Source organism: Papilio machaon, chromosome 25 (assembly GCF_912999745.1).
Source record: "Papilio machaon chromosome 25, ilPapMach1.1, whole genome shotgun sequence".
Classification (NCBI taxonomy): Eukaryota; Metazoa; Arthropoda; class Insecta; order Lepidoptera; family Papilionidae; genus Papilio; species Papilio machaon.
The window spans coordinates 336360-349807 of record NC_060010.1 but is presented as its reverse complement, the minus strand read 5'-3'; the positions used below and the strand labels follow the sequence as shown (position 1 = coordinate 349807).

Genomic DNA, 13448 nt, shown 5'->3' with positions numbered 1-13448 from the left:
AAGGTTATATCTTACTAATATTATAAATGCGAATGTTTGTATGTATGGATGTTTATTTGAAGGTATCTCCAGAACCGCTCAACGGATCTCGCTGATATTTGGCACATATGTAGAACATATTCTAACATAGTCTGAAAGAACACATATGCTAATTATCATGTTTATTATTATTTCCGTGCGGACGGGATCGCGGGTGATAACTAGTTTACTATACAACTAAAAAAACACACTTAACTAAAACTAGTGATCGATATCCCAATAAATTATGTAATCTATGTAACAAATATAATAAGGTTCAAAATTCACTAATAAAGTATATATAAAAACTAATAATGTTGTCGGTCAGTCCGTCACAGTGTTCACTCTCTATTTTCCACTTTCCCCTTCACAATAGAGCAATGTTCTTAGCGAATTAGCGGTAAGTTATGTCTCATTAACTGTTTCCACTGCATAACAACCAATAGACTTGTGAAATACCGCCGTCTTTAGTAAGTAGATTCCATTAATAATTTGACGATTTAAAATAACGTAAAATTGTAAATTTTGTGTCCAATTCAGTCAACCTCATACAAACTTTACATTCATCATAACTATAAGATATTAGTTCCGTGAACATCGCTAGTATGGCCACGCGAGGTGAAAGCGACAGTATCGGACCACATGAGAATGTATAAAAAGGATTGATCAATTGATTTACATGACACTTGCGAAATAACAACCTAAGTGATATATATACAAAAGATATACAGATATACAGTTTAGTCAACTATTTCATGCTCACCGAAGGGCAGCGTCTACCATAATTTAGGGTACAATACCTAGGTAATTTACCCTAAATTTTTTAGTATCTACAAAACCTCGGAACACTAAGGGGTATGCAGTGATTACTTCCATTTGTCGGTGTCTAGACACCTCTCTCACCTCTTCCACATTGATACATCGCTTGCTTGTCGGTTTATATTACAACTAGCTGTCTCCCGCGACTCCGTCCACGCAGAATTAAAAAAAAAAAACAATCAGTTGCCTATGTGTTTTTCCAGACTATGTTCTACATATGTGCCAAATTTCATTAAGATTCATTGAGCCGTTTTGGAGATACCTTCAAACAAACATCCATCCATCCAAACATTCGCGTTTATAATATTAGTATAATTTCTTAAATCGGTACAAAGACTATTTATTTTTCTATTCCATATTAATATCTAATCAGTGGTTAATAATTTTTTCCTGTTTACAGAAATATGGTGGAGAAAATGTTTGTTTATGTAAAATTACTTACTTCGCAAGTATTATATAATACGTTATGTACTCACGCTTAGCTAATATTCACTGAGCTTAACAAATATTGCTTAATATTATTGCATAGAATACAAAACCAATTTCAAACAAAATGCACTCAAAAGTAACATAAAAAAAATTTCAAACAAAATGCACTAAAAAGAAACAAAATAATGTCATGAAAACTCTCTAAACTCTAGTAGTTAGTAGTAGGGGCTCAGTTTTCCGCAACTCCACGACAAGCGCGTATTTTGCGTGTCTCTAAACTCTAAAGAAAGTTCTCTTCTTTCTTGTAACATGTCTATATTGTATAATTATTGTTATTTCGCAGTCGGTGTCGGCCGAAGTAAATAGGTGACATTTTATATTTGAGATGTATTAGACATACTTACGTTTATGTCCCTACTTAGGCCGAAACCGACTCCAAAATAACAATAATTATACAATATAGACATGTTACAAGAAAGAAGAGAACTTTCTTTAGAGTTTAGAGACACGCAAAATACGCGCTTGTCGTGGAGTTGCGGAAAACTGAGCCCCTACTACTAACTACTAGAGTTTAGAGAGTTTTCATGACATTATTTTGTTTCTTTTTAGTGCATTTTGTTTGAAATTTTTTTTATGTTACTTTTGAGTGCATTTTGTTTGAAATTGGTTTTTTTAGGTTACTTTTGAGTGCATTTTGTTTGAAATTGGTTTTTTAGGTTACTTTTGAGTGCATTTTGTTTGCGATTGTTTTTTTTTGAAGTCGGCTATTTTTTTTTCTTAAAATTTTTGTTTTATTTCACAATTTTTAGTGAATTTGAAGTTCAATTACCAATTTCCTTAATACATATAAAGACATAAATAAGACAAATAAAGAAAAGGACTTTCCTATTTGATATGTGTGTACTTCAATTCAAAAACTAATTTAGAATACACCAGATAACCACTTATCCTTTAAACAATGAAATAATTATCAAAATCGGTATACAAATTGAAAATTACCGAACTAATACATCGTAGCGTGCCTTTAATTTTGTCCAGCCGCGCGCCGCACTAGCATTTTTCGAATGCGCGTAGTTTTTAATTATTTAATATCTCCCAAACTATTGATCAGAATTACATAGTTTAAAAGCTAAAGTAATCTGCATTTAATACTCTACCCATAAAACATATTTATTTGGATAAGGATTCATATCGAATATAATATAATAGCGCCGTAAGCTTACGACGCTGTTTTTCGTGTGCATTTTAATCGAAGTTTGTTCACAATAACATGGTTTTTGTGAGACATCCATAGATGATAGATATATACCACCGAAGACTTTTATTTAGCAAATTTAAGGATCTATAATTACTCCATACATCATTTTTATGTAAGTCATATAGTGTGACCTACGTAAGCCTAGAAAGCAAAATTGTGCTTTTCGTGTAGCATTTTTCGTTTCCGCGTAATTTTATTCTTACGATATCTCCTAAACTATTAGACATAATGATATAGTTTCAATTGCAAATATAATCTACATTAAATTCTCTTGATAATGAACATGTTTATTTACATAAGCGTTAATACTGAACTCGAATAATAGCGTCGGAAATAGGGCATGAATTTAATTGATGTTTCTGAAGAAAAAAATGGTTATTGTGAGAAAACTATAAAAGATAGATATATGCTATCGCTGACTTTTATTTAGCACATTTAAAGAGCTACAATTCGCCATACATCATTTTTATGTAGGTCCTATAGTTTAGCCTACGTAAGCGCTGAAAGCAAAAATGTCCCTAATGTTCGCAACAAATTTTGAAGCTATATTCAAAATCTACTAGTCTTCTAGTTATTTAAAAAAAAAAACAAAAAAATGGGACCCACCTGCAAGCACTTCCTTTCGATTAAAATATTTTTCATCAAAATCGGACCACCAGGGGCGGAGTATCGCGGTAACACACATAAAAAAAAAAAAAAAAAAAAAAAATACAGTCGAATTGATAACCTCCTTCTTTTTGAAGTCGGCTAACAATTGTGGTCCCATGTCAAAACCATTTTCATTGTTTAACCGTGTACAATCGTAACGAAGTTCTATTGAGGTAAATTCTTTCAAATTAAATGCATAGTACATTTTAAGATGTTAATAAAAAAATATAGGTTTGTTATGTTTTATATGCCTCAAAAAGTCAATAAATTCTATAGTTTATGATATGATTAGTTGGCTTGTGAAATCACAACAAAATTGTGATTGATATTATGGACGTCAACATGTTTATGACAACCTTACTATTATTATAGATGCGAAAGATTAGATGGATGGATGTATTGGTGGAAGTTTTTTTGATGGTATCTCCGAAACAATCTTGATGAAATTTGACACAAATGTAGAACATAGTCTGGAAGAACACATAGGCTAATTATTAAGTTTTTTTTTTAAATCCGTTTTTTTAATCCGGATTCGCGGCTAACAGGTAGTATACCTACATATGCCAACACTTTTTTTTAACATTTACGCAATAAGCGTTATATAAAAAGTGTTGGCGTATGTTGAAGCTAAAATGTCTCAGAAACCAACGATAATTAATTAATTAAGAAACGGCTTAACTCACGTTTTGATCGTCCGGTGGCGGCACCGACTAGTTTCGGACCCATCGGGGGTCCATCTTCAGGGCGAGTGTTTACTTCGAGGACTTCGCGGTCGCGTCGCGTCTCGCACTGCGGGCCATAGCGCGTAGCGCGCGGCTCGAGGGGGCGGCGGGCGCGGGGGGCGCGGTGGCCGTTGCGTGCGTCGGCGACGGCGATGTCGACGAGTTCAAAATTGACGAGTCACTGTTGTTGTTAACATTACCCCCCCCCCCCCGATGGGTCCGAAACTAGTCGGTGCCGCCACCGGACGATCAAAACGTGAGTTAAGCCGTTTCTTAATTAATTAATTATGATGTCTCACGAAAGTTTAAACAATTTAACCAACGATAAGTTTATAGTTAGGCTTATAAATGATTTAAAAATTATTTTAACCAAATAACATCCGATATGGTCTAGTGGCTAGGATACCTGGCTCTCACCCAGGAGGCTCGGGTTCGATTCCCGGTATCGGAAATACTTTTTGCGTGTTTCCATACATACTTAAAACTTGAACTCTTTTTATTAGAGCGTATAAGAAATCAATTTAATAACTTCAAATCATTTTATTGAACAACCTAAACTATACGTGATTCGCGTGTCTGTCACGCCCTCTAACGGCAACTAACAAACCAAATTATATGAACATGTATATACTTTGTCCTATCGGCGTTAAGTTCACTTTAAATACGGTTAAAATTATAGTCATTAAGAATCATAATGTTAACGAGCCTTAAACATAATTTAAAATGCTCATTAAACTCTATATTAGTAAAACTAATTTGACGAAATTAATTTCAAAGGAAAGGAGGTTTCATCCCGCCATTTTCAATAACTCTTCATGACGCCATCTGTTGCCAAGTAGTGACAATTACTCAGAATATGCTCAGTAAAATAAACCGCATGCTTGTGTATTTCTCTGTCGCATAACTTTGTCTACTGTCAACTTAATTATGTTTTACATCATTCATTATCATATAAAGGTTTTTTATTGAAAATAGTTGAGGGACATCTTGGAATGATCTAAAAAATATGTTATATTTTTAATTTACGGTACTTATTTTCTTAAAGTTGACTAACTAACTAACGGTGGGTTGCTGAGACGTTAATCTCCGTGTAAAAGATATTATTATCTCTGTTTTATCAAAGGTCAAACTCCACGGTAAATATAATATTTATAATCTGTTGCTTAATTTCTCTACAAATTCTTCTCTACTGCATCACAGATTATTGTGAATATCAAATCTTCTTTTGAAGACAAATAAAGAAACTTACGGCCCATAGAATTACAAATAAATAATACGAGTAACCGTGAATTTCTGAGACCAAAATCTCTGTATGAAACATTACGTCATCCTTGTCATTATCTTTAACAAAACGGAGATAATGGTTTCAAAAACCCACGGTAACTAAGAATCTAGAAGACATGGAATTAAACCGTGCTAAACGGTCAACAGCATCTTGAATAATAAGCAATTTAACCATCACTTAGTTATATGTGGTAATCTTAGGCATTACTAATCTAGGCATCCCGTTGCATGACCTAAACTTAGTCGTGACGGAAGCGAGATGCGCGTTGATCTCTTGATAAACTCTATTACAGATTTAACGGTCCAAATTATTTGTTACACTCTGCTTACCCTTGTAACGAATGTGCAATTCATAGTTTGTTTAGGTGCGTTTCATAAAGATTCGACTTAACTACACTTGGGTTGGAATATTTTAAAGACTTAAGATTTGTTTGTATTGAAAAAGCTCCGAAACTAAAAAAAAACTACTAACAGATTTAAAAAAAAATTCTTTCACTGTTGAGAAGTTACACTATCATTTGATTTTTCTTAATTCCAAGCGGACCAATAGTCTGGAAAAACACATAAACTAAATATTAAGTCTTTTTCCAAATTCCGCGCGGACAAAATCACTGGCGACAGCTAGTGGGCTATATTTATAACTACATTTTTTTAATTCCGTGAAACAGGGAACTGCTAGTTTGTAAATAAATCATTGTGTTGCAAATATTAGACGCATTTTGTGTAGACAAACAGAGAATTAATTAAATCTATATGTATGATTTTTTCTGACTTCTCAAGGCATCAAACAAACATTTCGACATTATAACCCGGAACAGTTAAAAAGTAATTATTTATTCACAACGTTTACTTTGTTATTGCGAGTGTTCTGAAAATGCTGAAATTGAAACAAATTTGCAGATGCAAGTAGGGTGACCATAAACGGTTAATTTAGTTTACATTATTTTTTATACATATTACTGTGAGTCTCCACAGTCAAATTATACGTTACAATAATGTCCTGTCTCGCATTCCTTTAAAATAAATAAATATATAAGTTTTAGTAAAAATTTTGGATGTCTATTAAACGCAATTCCTTAACATCTGAACCGGTCATAGACTAATAACTCGGTTTTTACTGAGTCTCCGGAATATCGCAGGTAAAAGCTAATTTTTAAATCATGGTCACCCTAACTTTATTAATAGTAAAAAGCGAAAAGAAGAGCAATCGTGAATAAGCGTGTAGAATGAAGCTACGGTCCAGTGACCCTCGGGACCGTAACAAATGGTCCGCAGACGGGGTCAACGCTCACTGGGCAATTTGACCAAAATCGAAAGTGTTTTGTTTGCTTAGAGTTTTTGAAGGTTAAACAAAAAAGTGAAATTATACAAATACATCGCATAGTAGAAAATAAAATAGAAAAAACTTGAGAGATGTCAAGGGACACCCGGATGGAACGAAGTTCCTTTCAATTAATTAGTGAAGGAACCAATGTTTATTCTATGAATAAAAAACTTAAGTCTTCACAAGAAGTACATTTTATTTCTATGAATTTTCGTTATACATTGTCACGTCGTTGCCATGGTGAAGTAGCGCTCATTCATCGTTAACATACTTACTATAGCAAAAAAGTGTCGTGACAACTTTTCGTAAGAATTTTTTCCGTTTAGCCCCCTTTCACAACGCGCGATAAGGAACTTCGTTCCAAAACTTAACTTCGACAATTCAAACTTTTACACCTTTATACAAAAAGACGAAACAATATTTTTTTTTATAAATAGTGTTATTTGTCATCTACACAACGCTATTAGTAAGATGAAAAGTTTTGTATATTTGTGACGCATAAACTCAAAAACTACTGCATAGATTTCAAAAATTCTATTACAATGCTACATTATCCCTGAGTAACATAGAGATATTCAAAATTGTCAAAATAATATGTGAAAAGGTATAACCGCTAGTATTAGCGCTAGAAGGCTTTTTAAGGAAACAGCAAAAAGGTTAGTCAACATCGCAGGAGACCGAAGAGCTAGCAGTTACCTCGGACAAAGAATTAGTCTTGCCATTCAAAGGGGGAACGCTGCCAGTAACTTCGAAACCTTGCCTAAAGGGACACCTTTTAATGACATATTTTAGTTTTTATGTATTATATTTAAATTAAATCCATTTTTATTTGTTATAAAATAATGAAACCGCTAGTAAAATGTGATAAAATATGCACAATATTTACCTAAAACATGTAAGTTAAAAGCCAAATAATAATAATGTATTTAGAAAACGTTTAGTGAGATTATCGTTCATTGTGAAAGTGGCTAACGTTTATTCTAATTCATGTAAGTCCATTGACAAGTTTGTTACGCGGCTGTTGAGCGATTATCACTTACGGCACGTATTGTATATACAACAAATATACTTTCGCTTTTACGTGTAACATGTGTGTAAATATTGCAAATTAAATATTTTGAATCAGTAAAAAGTTTTATTTTTGATGATATGATAAATAAATTATACATCAAACGAAATACCGAGTGTTTTTTTTTTTCTAGCAATAAAAATTAATATACATTTATTTTTCTAAAATTAGAAAGCAAATTTATTAATTACACTTTGTAAACAAAGATGGCCTTGTTCCTAATTATTTATATTTTTCCTGCTTTTTGTCAATAGATGGCGTTATAACAATTAAAATTCTCAATGCATTGTGAAAGCGGAACCATCGTATTTACTAGAGTTTAAGAGACCAACAGAAATGATCGACGAAAGTACATATGTTTGTTTGAATAGAAATCGAATTGCGCGTGAGAAGGCTGTTTTGTGACGTAACTATGTCAATGTCACCCACGGAATGTTATAGGATTTCATTAGACATGTGTAAGTGCGAAAACGTAAAAAAACAACGTGAGATGTTTGTAAATCAAGTAAAAGAAATATTTTATTAAGTAAGTAGTATATTTATTGCGTACCAATAAAACGCCGAAATATTCTAATCGTAAACAAACTGCACATTTTTCGCTAAGACTCGAAATAAACCAAAAAAGTCAAAAATCAATATGGCCGCCATGTATGTTTGACGTTTCTCTTTTTACTCGTAATTTATGCGTTGAATTGAAACAAAAAGTTATCTGACGGCCAAGCATGAATAGTCGTGAGTATGTTTTTACAAAAACGTCACTTCATTGACAAAATTTGCAATAAAAATTTTTGTAGCGTCCTTTTTGTAAAATCCCCGTAAAGTGCACCAACACATCACATACAAATTACATTTTTTGTCGATGACGTCATGAAGGCACGGGTCGAAAATAGTCGTGCTAGGTCATCGATTACAGTTAAGTGTTACTAGCTGTCGCCCGCGACTCTATCCGCGCGGAATAAAAAAACTTAATTAGTAGCCTGTGTTCTTCCAGTCTATCTTCTACATCTGTTGCAAACATCAAGATACATCCATCCATCTAAACATTAGCATTTATCTAGCACTAGCTTTTACCCGCGACTCCGTCCGCGCGGAATAAAAAATAGAAAACGGGGTAAAAATTATCCTATGTCCTTTTCCTGGTTCTAAGCTACCCGCCCATCAATTTTCAGCTAGATCGATTCAGCCGTTCTTGAGTTATAAATGGTGTAACTAACACAACTTTCTTTTATATATATAGATATAGAAGATAGATATAGATTAGCATTCATAATATTAGTAAGATAATTACAATAATACATAAGTATATATAATAAATTAGCGATGTAGTTATAAACAACTAACCTGAATTACTAGGTATTGATACAATGCTCTAAGTCAGGGATCCCCAAACTATTTTGGTCAAGTGACCCCTTTTCCAAAATGAACGGTTACCTTAGACCCCCAACGCCAAATTGCTACTTTTAAGATGCTACTGCTACTTTTAAGATCAACCCCCTTATTCATAATGGTGGGCTAACTTAAAACAGCTGCTGCAGAGTGTTATTTTTCATTCTGACTTAGTTCAATAGAAGAAGACAGAGTGAGAATTAGCAATGCTTTAAGTTAGCAGACTATTATTAATAGGGGTTGATTTTTAGACCTCGTTGACTCCCAAAATCAGTTTTCGTTTATGTCGACCCCTAGGAGACCGATATCGACCACTTTGAGAATCCCTGCTCTAAGTGAAGGCATGAGGCAGGTAGTGATCATTATCTGTTATTGTTTCTAAACAGCTGTGCAATATGTATGTAACATAGTTTACAGTAATGATGAACAAAGGTTAAAAACTATACTACATAAAAATGATTCAATCATATTAGTAACTGTAAGTTTATCAGACCAAAATCCCCGTTTAAAACATATTATCTATCTCTGTGAAGTCAAAGATAATGACAGAGATGATATCTTATATATATAAAAGAAAGTCGTGTTAGTTACACTATTTATAACTCAAGAACGGTTGAATCGATAGGACTGAAAATTGGTGGGCAGGTAGCTTAGAACCAGGAAACGGACATAGGATAATTTTTACCCCGTTTTTTATTATTTATTCCGCGCGGACGGAGTCGCGGGTAAAAGCTAGTGTTTTATATAGTGATTTTGGTGTCAGTAATCAACGTTAAGTATAACGATACATTCGAAGTATTTTTGTAGAGTTGTAACATTTTTCCTTGTATCGGAAAATTCTCCCTAAGGTCTAGATTAAAACATGACAGAACAGACTCCTTGAATGATGAATAAATGACTTTGTCTATACTAATATTATAAAAAGCATGTTAAATTGTTTGTTTGTATTAAATAGACTCCAAAACTACTGAACCAATTTGAACAATTATTTTATTTTTGTGAAGCTACACTACATCCGGGTGTCATAGGCTATATTTATTACTATTTTTTTTTTAATTCCGAGCGTACGAAGTCGTTGGCAACTGCTAGTATACAATATTTTATGTACATAATAATGCCGCTACACAAATAGTCAGCACATGTTTTAAAATGCATGTTTTGATACAGTGGAAACCGACACTTAGATAACTGTAAAGTAACAAAATCTCCATTCGTATTGTCTAAGGACGTTCTTAAGTTCATCAACGGAAGTGAATGTTAACGGCGATAAACAATAAAATACAACCTCCGTAGTCTATAGCCGTCGTTTCCGTTCTATACGCTAGAGGGCGCATGTCCATTGTATCACACGACTTCGATGACGGTTAAACGTGTTTCTGTAAAACTCACGACTTAGTATGTAGTGTAGTGAATAATTGTTTATTAAAAACTAGCTTTTACCCGCGACTCCGTCCGCGCGGAATAAAGAAAAATGCACACATAATAAAAAAGTTCCTATGTCCGTCTCCTAGTTCTAAGCTGCCTCCCCATCAATTTTCAGCTAAATCAGTTCAGCCGATCTTGAGTTATAAATAGTGTAACTAACACGACTTTCTTTTATATATATAGATGACACATTAAAGAAGTAAATCGGAGAATTAAGAATATTTAATCAGTTATATCAACATCGTAGGGACCAGCTCGTCGTTGTTAGACTGAAATGTTAAAATTACTGACCTCTATAAATGGACTGGCTGTAAGACGTAGAAACTTGTGCCTATTTGATCGCCATAGGGGTGCTGATGGTAGTGGTTTATAAAGGTGTCGTGGATTCGACCTAATAATATAGACAGCGTGAATTATCCACGTAATATTAACAGGCGCGTTTAAAACAGAATAAAGATAAAGCTGTAATTTTCAAGTAATCGCAAAATAGTTGATATTATATGGATGATATTTGTCGCAACCGATATATATAACATCGCGTCAATGGATATTGTATGAAAATGTTTTACTATATTCTAAATGTTCTACGATTTTTTTTATGATCCAGATTCATAAAGCTATTTTTGATTCGTCTATAAATCAATACTCTTTGCAAATAAAATTACGTGATTTTTTTTCTAAAATCACAAACCAAACGTGATTTTGATCGTGTAATATTTACGTATGCAACTAAAATATTGTTATACCTTTTGGTTGAGTTTCCGTTGTGACTCACGATGTATTGAGAAAGGCAACTTTGATCACACGACACGGACACGAGACGATACTATTCACGATAGAAACTTAAGTACATAAACATAAATAGAAGCAGAATCGTAACATATTAAATAACAAAACATCGTTTAGTTTTTTTTTTTTGAAAAGACATTGTTTTATCGTGTCTCTGTCGTGTAGTATAAAGAAACCTTTATAAGCAGTCATCCCTTATACAGAAAGTCATGGCGGACGTCCTCTGAATACAAAACAACCTGCTATAAACTTACTTTATAAAACTGTGCGACCTTACTACGTATGAAGAAAACAATGACCATATGAACATATTTTATTGATAGATTTATGTTATTACATATGCACCTAAAAGGTGAATTAGTCGCGAATAGGGTAAGCAGATATTAAGGGCTTTTATAACAGTTTTAGTCCACCTCAAGACAAGTTAGCTATTGATTCTATATTGAGACAGAATAACACGCTCTTTACTAAAGTAAAACTTTAATCTTACGTTGTTTTTAGTAATATAAGGTTCATAAAAGACGGAATGTTACAACAATTACCACGAACAGTTGTAAACTGGTCGTAACAGAAAATAGATTGACCTATACGCCTACAAATAATATTTTTTCACACTTCCGCGAAGCTCCATTTAGTTCGTAACAATGGCGTATGCAATCAAATCGGTTAAGTTCTGTCTTTATTTTAAAAGCCTGAAATTGTACAAAGTCCTGTTTTGATAATTAACTTTGTGTAGGATTTAGAAAATTCACATTTTAGTTGAAAAACATTAACAGAAAAGACATCAAAAAATTGAGAATGTGTTTCTTTATCTACATTTGAAATTCTTCATTTTTCTTAATGCAATTTAACTAAAAATGTGTAAAATCTCCTTGAACAAAATTAATAAATCCGAAAGTGAAACCTAATTAGCATAAACAAAATGTTAATTACGATTTATAATTCGCTAACCGGAATATTGTATAGTACAAAAACCTGTACGTTCAGTTTGTTCATTCGTAGCCACACCTCAAGAAACATATGTTCTCGGACGAGGAATTCTAGATTTAAACAGAGCCGGTGTTAGAGCAGGGCGCGGTTGGGCAACCGCCCAGGGCGCTGGACAGAAAGGGGCGCAACAAATATGCGAAAAACAGTCTCACGTAACCCTGTTAAATCCCCTTAACAGCATGATAAAAAGAGCGCTGTGGAAAACTCGCCCAGGACGATGGTAGAACCTTACTTTACCAATTAAAGTTTTAATACTATTCCGACTCTACGTAGAGAAAACCGTGTTAGTTGGATCACATGTCTTTTAGTTAATTCTGTCTGTTATAGATTTAATCCTGTCACGATTGTGTCATAACAAGTTACAAGAGTCTGTGATTGATTCACAGCTCATTCTAACAATGTTAAATATTGTCAAGTAAGTTGTACCTTGAATAACATATTAGTTAAGACATCACTTGAGTGGATTGAGGTTAACAAACAATACCGCCTACACACGCGTAACTTAAGCAAGGACGCATACTTAAGATATAACTTAACTAAGTAGATGTTAATGTTCGCAACCTACACTTTGAATACCGAAATACTCGTAATAAATGTTGATTTATTGATACACTAATAGATGGCGCTATTATTTAGTTCATTCAAGTCAAAAGTCGAAGTAATTTTGTCGTAGACAAACTTTAGAACAACACAAAATTGTTAAAACATGAAAAAAAACACACTCGAAGTATAATGAAAAAGAAAACTCGAATTGATTTAATTATAAATATTTCACGGCGTCGATATGTGCCAGTGATATTTAATACGCTAGTGGCGCCATCTATTAAACACTAGACTGCGCTTAAACACTGCACTTCCGGTGTAACTCGTAAATTCAAAATATATATCCGGTAAAATACAGTTACTTACGCAACATTGCACAATGTTACAATTTATCTCAAAAAATTATTAAAAAAATAAAATAAATGGCCGCTTTCTATGTAAATTGACGTTTCACTGCTTACTTATTTTGGAGGCTGGATTAAAATGAGAAAGACGATTTTATATTTATTATTAAGTTTGTAATAAAATACTTATCCTATAATTCTAATACACTTTATTTATCTAAATATAATTTATCTAAGTTTATGTTATCTGGAAGTCTCGTCCCTTTAAGCGTGCTCACACGAGTCACGAGCCGCGCTGCGTGACAAAAACTGCATAGCCAAGGAAAATTTAGATAGAAATGGTTCTATTACGTGTTGATATCTTATATTAAAAAATTACATCTTTATTGATTGATTGATA

At 33.3% G+C, this 13448-nt stretch overlaps 1 non-coding gene across 1 annotated transcript; it reads left to right on the top strand.

Annotated features, from left to right (window-relative positions):
- Nucleotides 1-4273: 4273 nt before the first annotated feature.
- Trnae-cuc lies at nt 4274-4345 on the top strand. The gene has a single exon. It is a non-coding gene; the product is annotated as a tRNA-Glu (tRNA).
- The last annotated feature ends 9103 nt before the right edge of the window (nt 4346-13448 follow it).